This window comes from Vombatus ursinus, unplaced genomic scaffold (genome assembly GCF_900497805.2).
Source record: "Vombatus ursinus unplaced genomic scaffold, bare-nosed wombat genome assembly UNPS02014784.1, whole genome shotgun sequence".
Lineage (NCBI taxonomy): Eukaryota > Metazoa > Chordata > Mammalia > Diprotodontia > Vombatidae > Vombatus > Vombatus ursinus.
The window spans coordinates 1944412-1954053 of record NW_020954562.1 but is presented as its reverse complement, the minus strand read 5'-3'; positions in this window follow the sequence as shown (position 1 = coordinate 1954053).

Sequence of the window (9642 nt, the reverse complement as noted above, 5' to 3'; positions counted from 1 at the left end):
GTGAATACATGACTGAATAATGCATTTATTAAGCACTTACTATGTGCAAAACACTGTGCTAAGCTTTGGGGATACAAATGTTGTTCTTTTCGTTGTTGTTGTTTGTCCTTCATTCTTGAAGAGGCTCAGGACATGAGGAAGATGACGCCATGACTTGCAAGTGAATTGGATTTAAGTGAGGGAGGGCTGTGCGAGGTCACCAGCCTCACTCTTTCCTCCGGAGCCATCTGGGTCCAGTGGCAAGATATAGATCAGGATGACTGGAGATGGCTCCCAGACATACAAATAGAACAGCAAGCCAGTCCCTGTTCTCAAGAAGCTCATATTCTCATGGACAAGACAACATACTGTGTACATGGAAGGTTTTAGCTGCATATAAGATGGAAAAGTCCCACGGTCTTCGGGGTACAGCAGCAATAGATGTTTAATGCCTCTTTTTTAAATAAAGGGAAGGGTCTCATGTAGCAACTTGAATGTTAGTTCCCCTCCCCCCATCCTAGAGACAGATGTTGATCCCTGGTTGAATATCAAGGACCCCAAAGAGCTCTCTGGTTCTCCTCAAAATCTCCAGCATCACCAGTCACTGCCATGTAACCTAAGGTCCTACAGACTTCCATTTCCTGTGGGTCACAGACTCTCCCTAGCACATCCTACCTACCAGCCTGAACTCTGCAAGTGACCAAAAATGGGGCAGAGAGAGTAGTGGGGGGAGGATTCCCCTCCTGCTGCACTGTTCATGCTTTTCCCTCCAGCCTTGCTCCCTCACCCTTGGATACACAGCAGTCTGTCCTATCTATCTCTCAGTGGTCCCACATGTTGTTCTGATCCTCCAGCAAGCCCCAGCCAAGTGGCACAGTCTATCCTCTTAAAAACAAAAACAAACCGGGAGGATGCTTGACAACATCCTGACACTTTTTGAGTTCTGAGAACTCCTCCTCAGAAATAGTTCCCAGAGACACGGGACCATAGCCATGACTGAAGTTTCAGAGAAATGTATTTTTGTCACAAAACCTTGTCATCTATGTTTGCTCCACCACTGACAACCTGACCCTGGGCAAATCACTTCACTTTTCTGGGCCTCAAGCTTCTTCATCTGTAAAATGAAAGTTCTCTTATGGTGTGCACAGTTCTAAGTAGAAACCAGAGAAACAGTATAAAAAGCTTTGCCTGTGTAAGCAGGTCATACATAAAGAAGGCACAGGGTGTGCTAAGCCCTGTGGTTTCTGCTTTGAGAAGGAATAAGATGAAAAAAGGAGGGTCCTTGCCCTCCAGGAACAGTAAGAATGATGCAATTTCACCACTTCAATATTTCTGTACAGGGAACAGGGAGGTGGGGTTCTGGAGGGAGTAAGAATTATCACCAGTTACCTCAAGATCCTGAGGTGGCTGCCCACAGGTGAGAATCTCCCCCCCCCAATTTCACAAACACTTCAGGAAGTTGTCAGTTATGCTTGATGGAACATAGATTTGTCTTCTTAGGTGTATGAATTCCAGGGCCAAGAGTAAAATGAGGGGACCACATCCAGTATTCTGGCTTTGACTTCACCTACAAGTTTGGGAAAGTACCATCTATGAAAACAGAGTATAAATATTTTCCTTCTCTCCTCTACCCTCAAATATAAATTATCAATTTTACTGCACTTACATATGTGGGGCATATCCCATATGACTCTGGGACCAGTTACATTCTCAGATTCAGTAAAGGCTATTTTGTGTATTGGGCAAATACTCAAGACCTCCATCCAGAGAATTTGCTACGAACCCATGAGGCAAAAACCATTACTTATGTAGCAAAGTTGTTAATTAAGTGATGACAAAAAAAAGAAAATAGAAAAAAATCAAATGGGACCATTCTCTTCTCCCCTGCCTTAGATGAAAGGTTCCATAAGTGTCCTTGCTAGTGGGAGAGGAAGCACTCCTTGGATGAGTGAGGCCAACATAACTGCTCCACTCTGTCTCTACTACTTTTCTGTTGTCTGCTATGAGAGCTGTCATCCCCCTCCACCTCTAGAGTCCCCGTTTGCTGCTATTCTGTTGAACGGCCTCATTGATGGGAATTGTCATGTGCTGTTGTGGCTTCTCCAACATGTTGCTGCTTCCTTTTGTTGGGGATACCATCTGTTACTTGGCTTTCTTTTAAATAAAGTCTTGGACTTGGAGTCAGGAAGTTGTGGTTGTTGTTCAGTCGTGTCCAATTCTTCATGACCCCATTTGGGGTTTTCTTGGCAAAGATACTAGCTGTTTCCTTCTTCATTTTATAGATGATGAGGCACAGTGGCTAGAGAACTGGGACTAAAGTCAGGAAGGCTCACCTTTCTGAGTTTAAATCCAGCCTCAGACACTTGCTAGTTGTGCAGTTCTGGGCATGTCACTTAACCCTGTTTGCCTCAGTCTCCTCATCCGTAAAATGAACTGGAGAAGGAAATGGAAAACCACTCCAGTATCTCTGCCAAGAAAACCCCAAATGGGGTTATTAAGAGTCAGACATGACTGAAAAACGACTGAACACACACACACACACACACACACACACACACACACACACACTGAAGATTCTTTCTCACCAAAGAAAGTGTTATTGCTCCAGCAAAATACTACCCTGCCAACATACCTTGGCACTAATCAGCACATCTGCAGTTATTTTTTTAGTCAAAGCTATAGCCAAATGCAGACAATACACATCCAGTGGCTCTTTGTACCACTCTCAAGGACTTTTAGTTCCTCGCTCACCACCTCACCTCACTGAGAAATCCCCCAGTATTTCCTGATTGTTAGGCTAGGGCAAATGAATTCTTTGCAGCTCTTGTCATGCTTCGGGATGTTAAAGATAGTCTTCCACAATCTTGAATCTTTGATGAACCTTGAGGAGGCACTTAGCAATAATTGAAAGAGAAGAGAGAAACACAACAGCAAATATATCATCTTTCCCAGTAAAAAGTTTTCAGTCCCAGAAATCCCAGTGTAAAAGCACAGTTTGTAGGTAGATATGAAATGCTCATTAATTCACTTGTCAGAGAGATGTGTGCTTCTGTCTCAGATATAGAGCACTTACATCAGTAAATGGTAACAAAATTGAATGTAAGAAACAAAGCAAGTACAGAGTTTATTTGTGACATGGACATCATAAATTGAGCTTATATACAAAATACATTTTCTATACACTCCACTAGTAGACACCATCTGGTGCCACGTTAGCATCTTAACCTCACTACCCCTTGAAAATCATGTCATCCTAGTCGCTGGCAAGGTAGTCTTGGCACTCCTAATGCAACCTTGTATTAGTTATGCACCCCAGTACCCATGAACCTAATGACCTGTAGAACCACTCTTGGGTCCAAGGCTGGTCTGGACTGAATGTCACTGTCTTTAGCCCTTCATGATTTTATTCCCTCTAAATTTTGCATTCTCTAAATTCTCCACCCTAGGACAAAGCTCCAGTCACCTTACCCTAGATATATTTCTGTACTTTTGGCATCCAGTTTCTGCAAATATAGCCAACATAGAACAAACTTAAGCTTAGCTGTGCCCTGCCACAGTTCCCCCTTCCATTTCTAGTCCCATGTCTATTTCTCACCTCTATGCAGTATCTCAACAGGTTCTATAAATATATCTATATCTATGTACTGCATAGATAGACCTACTTAGAAGATGACCCTGGGGAAAGGGGGCTAGACAGGTGGCCAGATCTATGATTTCCCTTGTGGAGAAAACTTTCAGGTAAGGAAATGCCTTCTAACAATGAATATTGGCACCTTCTCTGCATCTTACAGTCTTCAAGACTGGCCTAGGTCACTGGGAGATTAAGTAACTTGCCCAGGGTCTCATACCCATATGTGTCAAAGACAAGACTTAAGGTCTTCCTGTCTCCAAAGCCAGCTCTCTGCCCACTATACCATAGTGCTCCTTATTTGTATACCATGACATTACCTACAGCAAATACAACTTCTGAATGATTATTATGAACACAGTGCTCATCTTTGATATCTGGCCTGATTAGCATAAAGTTAAGCCATCAGTTTGGTTTTTTTTACCCCTCCCTAGATATGTATTTCAAAACAAATGGTAATTTGTCCTTCTCATGCTTCTGGAACACTCTTTTGTCACTGGCATCTGAATCATCTATAGAAATGTTTCTTAATGTCATTGCAAGCGATTTTACCATTTTATTATTCCAGTGTGAGTATAGGCTACCTTCTCCCTATGAATTTATCCTAGAGGTATGTTTATCATCCCCAGAATGTCTCTATGTAATCTATCCTCTTTACTCTTAGAGACACTGACTGCATACATACTATCATGGATTTTTAAAAATCCTCACATGGTCGTCAGGAGAGCTAATTATACCACTACATAACCAATTAGAACTTCCTTCCTCCTTCCTGAAGTTCCTCCCTCTTTTCCAGGTCATTCTCCTTTTTCTAAAAATAAATTCCTCTGGTCCAGAGGGAGTACCCAGAAGAGCCCCTCCTGTGGTTGAAAGTCAGATTGAGTAATAAACATGTGAGGAAGAGCCAACAAGCCCCTGAGAAATCCAGGTAGGGCTACTGCACACATGGAACCGGGCAAGAACAATGGCCCAAGCAAGGGGATCTAGGCACGGACGGGTCAGAAAACAAGAGCACAAGGCTCTGGACATGTTTGATCTTTTAGCCAGCTTTGTTATCATTTACATTTACCATATCAGTGGTATAGGGAACTCCCAGGTGAGGAAACTTCTTCTGCCAATGCAGGTGGACATCTTTTCAGCAATTTAGTCTTAGAACAGGAATGCTTGACTGGTGTGCGTGTTACAGAGCCAGGGGTGGGCTGGAGCCCTCTCAGACTGGAGCTTGATTGTTAAATTTTCAGGGTGAGTATTTATACATTGGAAATCAGTAAATGCTACAAATAGAGACTTGATTTGTTTTGTTGATTGTCTAGACTTAAGAAGGAAATGGAGAAAATGGTAATAATACAAATTAAACTTAAAAGGGTGTCTTCCATACATTTCTTTTTTCAGAGAGTCAGTTGTCAAGTACTTACTAATGCATCCCTGAGTGGACCCTTTTGGCAGTCTGTTGAAGCCTGTGGACTCCTTCTCAGAACACCGTTTATAAGTGTATAAAATAAAATAGCTATACAAATTATCATTTGTTTTAAAAAGCATGTCTAGGAAGAAATAAAAACAAACAAACAAACAAAAAAACATTGATTTAACTTTACGCTAATCAGGCCCGGCATCAAGGATAGATAAAAATGGAATCAATTATTTTGAAAGACAGTTTCTTAAAAAAAAATTAAGTTCATAGACCCTAGTTTAAGAACCTCTGAGAGGGTAAGTTATTGGTCCGAAGTCACATGGCTAGTATGTGTCAACTATAAAACCTAGGTCTCTCTGCCCTTGATGTCCAATCTCTGTTACACATTGCTACTTCTCATAGAAGTATAAATGTCTTTTTTTTAATTGAGCTTGAATAATAACAATTTGCTTCATGTCAAGAACCAATCTCAGGAAGCATCAGTTTTGGTGTTTCATCATAGTCTTTTGTTTTTGTAACACAGTCATTTGCCCCTTAATCTCCCCCACTACCACTGAACACTCACTCCACTTAAACCAACCTAAGTTGCACAGGTACTGCATTTGACAACATACACCATGTCACATTTTAAACCCCTAGTCTCCCGCCTCTTGACTAAGAAAAGGAAAGTATATTTCCTTAGCAGTTCTCCAAGAGTGACATAATTCATTATATAATTTATCAGACTTTGATTGATTTTTTTGCTTTATCATTTTTATAGTGACATATTATTCTCCTGATTCTGTTTCCTTTGTTCTGCATCAGTTCATACAAGTCTTGCTATGTTTCTCTGAAATCCTCATATTCTTCCACTTTTCACAATGCAATAATACCCCATTATATTCATAGGCCACCATCTTTTTCAGCCATCCCCCAGTTAATACATGTCCATTTTGCTACCTTAGAAAGTGTTCCAAAAGCCTCTTCTTATGGCAACAACAATTAATACCACTACAAGCTGCCAGAGGAATTTTTCCCCCTCCTATGCCTTCCCATTCTCCATAAACTGCCAGCTTCAGGATGTACCAGATGCAAGAGAATCAGTTAGGCTGATAATTCCAACAAAGTCGGGAATTGCTGTGACTAGTTTTTCAATGAACTTATAATTCCACTAAATAATAATAGCAATAATAGCTAGAAATACATAGTACCTACGATGAGCCAGGCACTGTGCTAATTAACAATCATTGTCTCATTTGATCCTCACAACAACCCTGGGAGGTAGGTGCTATAATTACCCCCATTTTGCAGTTGAAGAAACTGAGGCAAACAGAGGCTATGTGACTTGCCCAAGATCACATAGCTAGTAAGTGTCTGAGACTAGATTTGAACTCTGCACTTCCTGACTCTAGGCACAGCATTCTATCCACAGTGCCACTTAGCTGCCTGAATGCACTGCATAAAATCTTGGTTTTCTCATAGTCACCTCCTATACTTATTTACCAAAGTCCTTTCAGGAGAACCTAGAGAACTGTAAAGCTGGAAAGGACCTTGGACTTTATCTAATCTCATTTTACCCATAAAAAGATGGCAGTCACCAGACAAGATATAAATGAGATCTCCCAGTTCAGATAAGAATCTGGATTTCTAAATTCACAACCCAGAGTTCCCTCCACTATACCACACTGCACCTCTTCCACAAAGTCACACTATCCTGTTCCCCCTTCAAGAAAAAATGTGCTATAATGGAAATAAATGCTGCCATTTTGAAACAGAAGACCTGGGTTCAAATACCATCTCTACCACTTACTGTCAATGGGATTTGGAGCTAATAATCACTTAAGTTCTTTGAGTCTCAGTTATCTTAACTCTGAAATGAAGAAGAGAGACTGATTCAGGAGTTTTTAATTTCTTTTTTGGGGTCATGGACCCCTTTGGTAGTCGGCCAAAACCTAGGGACCTCTTCTCTGAATAATGTTCTTAAATATATAAAATAAAATGTATAGGATTACAAAGGAAGTCAATTATATTGAAATGTAGTTATTAATTTTTTAAACAAGTTCACACACCCCAGGTTAAGACCTCTGGACTATATAATCTTTAATGTCCCTTCTCACTCTATATCTATGTTTCCACACCCCCTTTCAGCTCTAAAATCTATGATCCTGTGATCTTATTATCCCTGCTGGCTCTAAATTTGTGATCCCATGGATTGCTGAATCTCAACAAAATTCTATAATAAAAAGACTGAGACCCAAAGATGTAATGAGATATGACCAAGATCCCATTTTTTGGTGACATGCAACTGAGATCCCCAGGCCTCGATTCTCAAATCAGCAAACTAGCCAACATGCTATTCTTTGGGTTAATCAGCAAAGGCAACCAGGAAATAATTATAATATTCCCATCTGCAAATGAAAGAACAGAACCACATCCCTAACTCTCTTTCCTTGAAAAATTTGGCTTATAAAAATGCAGAATGGATGTTTTCGATTGAGTCGATGTGTCAGCTGTTCAGAGATGAGATCTGATAACCTGTCCTCTGAAATCATTAAAAATGGTGTAAAAAAAAGTACATTTGACATCTTAATAGGAAAATGACAAAATAAAATCTCAGTTTCTGCTTCTTTACCTGAGGCCCCATCAGACACATTCTAAATGATGGTGACTAACACCTACTGTCAGGGACAGCCTTTGTATCCTTACAAAAAATAAAACTCCTTTAAATATTCTTAAGAAATTTGCAAAGTGTGTCTCGGCCATCTGCCCACTTTGATTTGTTTCTCAATTGAGTCCCCCCATTCTTTGATACAAGTTCCATCTGTGACTACTCATTCTTGTTCCTCCTTTTCTCGGAACAGAAGAATCCAGTCATGGGGTAAGCAACAATCCATGTATGAGTAGGTCAGGTACTTGGGGAATAGACTCTTCCTATTTGGAGAATCAGAGGATCTCTAAATCAGAAAGAACCTCAGAAGCCATCTAACCCAACCCATATCTAAATCAGGATCCCATCAACAGCATCCTTGACAAATGGTCATCCAGATTTTGCTTGAAGACCTCATTAGGGAAAACATACTACCCAGTCTTAATTTGGGAAGATCTAATCATCAGAAGGTTTTTCCTTACATCAAACCTAAATCTGTAGCTTCGTTCAAAATAGCATCTCTATATCTTCCACCCATAACTCCTAATTATACCCTCTAGGACCAAGCAGAATGGAATCCCTTTTCCACAGGGCAACCCTTTAAATACTTGAAGACATTTATCCTGTCCACCCCACCCCTCAAGCATCTCTTCTTCAGAGAAAGCACCACCAGTTCACCCCATCTCATCCCTATGGAGGATGTTTTCTCATCTCCTCAGTATCTAGGAGGTTGTCCTCCTCCAATGATACTTCACCATGTGCTGTTTACAGCACTGAAATCACTTCTAGGACACCTGAGTGGCCTTAAAGAGAAAGAGGCATCTTTTGGCAGTGGTATTCCCAAGATGTCTCTATGTAGGTTGTCTAGAGGCAGTATGGTATAGAGAACAGAGAGCTGGCCTTGGCTTCAGGAAGACGTGGTCTAGTCCTGCCTGGTCACAAACCTGGGCAAATTATTTCAAATCTCAGTGCCTCAGGCAATACTGCTATGTTGCAGGGTTGGTGTTGATTTGCATTGGAAGAGTCAGTTTACTACAGGGACCTCCTTATATTGATGAAATGATAGGTCTGATTAAAAAAAGCACTGTTAGTGTTTTATGGAACCCTCAATAAGATGGGTTCCCTGAATTTAATTGCAATGCTATGAGAACTGGTAAGAAAGACAAGTAAGGCTACTCCTTAGTCAGGGATAGAAACCTTTTTCATTCTTGAACATCACCATGTAAGGATCTCCAACATCCTAGAAGCCTCAACATGGGGAAAATTGGGTGAGACAATTCTACAAGCGAGATCCATGAGGGAGGGGATGGTTCTCATTAATTGCACATAGAATATACTTGATGAAACATTTGGAGGGAGCTGGTTAATGAAAAAGTAGTTCATAAATACTTGAGTTAATGCACGAATGTGTAACACACACTCTGAGTAGTTTATCCCAACTCCTATTCACCCTGATGAGTCAGTTAAGCTGCTAGACCTCCCTCAGAGTTCTAGAGGTGGCACTGAGGAATCTGGGTGGGAGAGAAGGTGTCTTTTTAATACTACGTAATTCAGTTGTCGTTACTGAGTCATTTCAGTCATATCCGATCCTTTGTGATCCCCATTTGGGGTAGATTTGGGGGTTTTAGAAATTGAATTTATTAAGTTGTTTATTAATAACTTTATTATTATTTATGTAGTTATATAGCAACACAGAATGGAGAAGTGGACTCAAGCTTAGAAAGCAAATGTAGGCAAAGGATAACACAGCTCCCAGTTGTCAGAAGTCCTTTTCTCCTATTAATGGAGTGCTTAAGAAATTCCCTTTGGGCACATTTCTTCTGGGCTCCTTGGGGACCCTTGGATCTGCCTTTCTGCACTATATCCAATCACTATATCCCAAGGGATGATTCTAGAATAATGGAAAGTTTCAAGTTTTCCAGACCCTCCAAAGATCTCAAAGTTTTCTTCTGGTCAAGAGAGGGAAAAAAAGAAACCCCTCCTCCACCCTCCCCACCC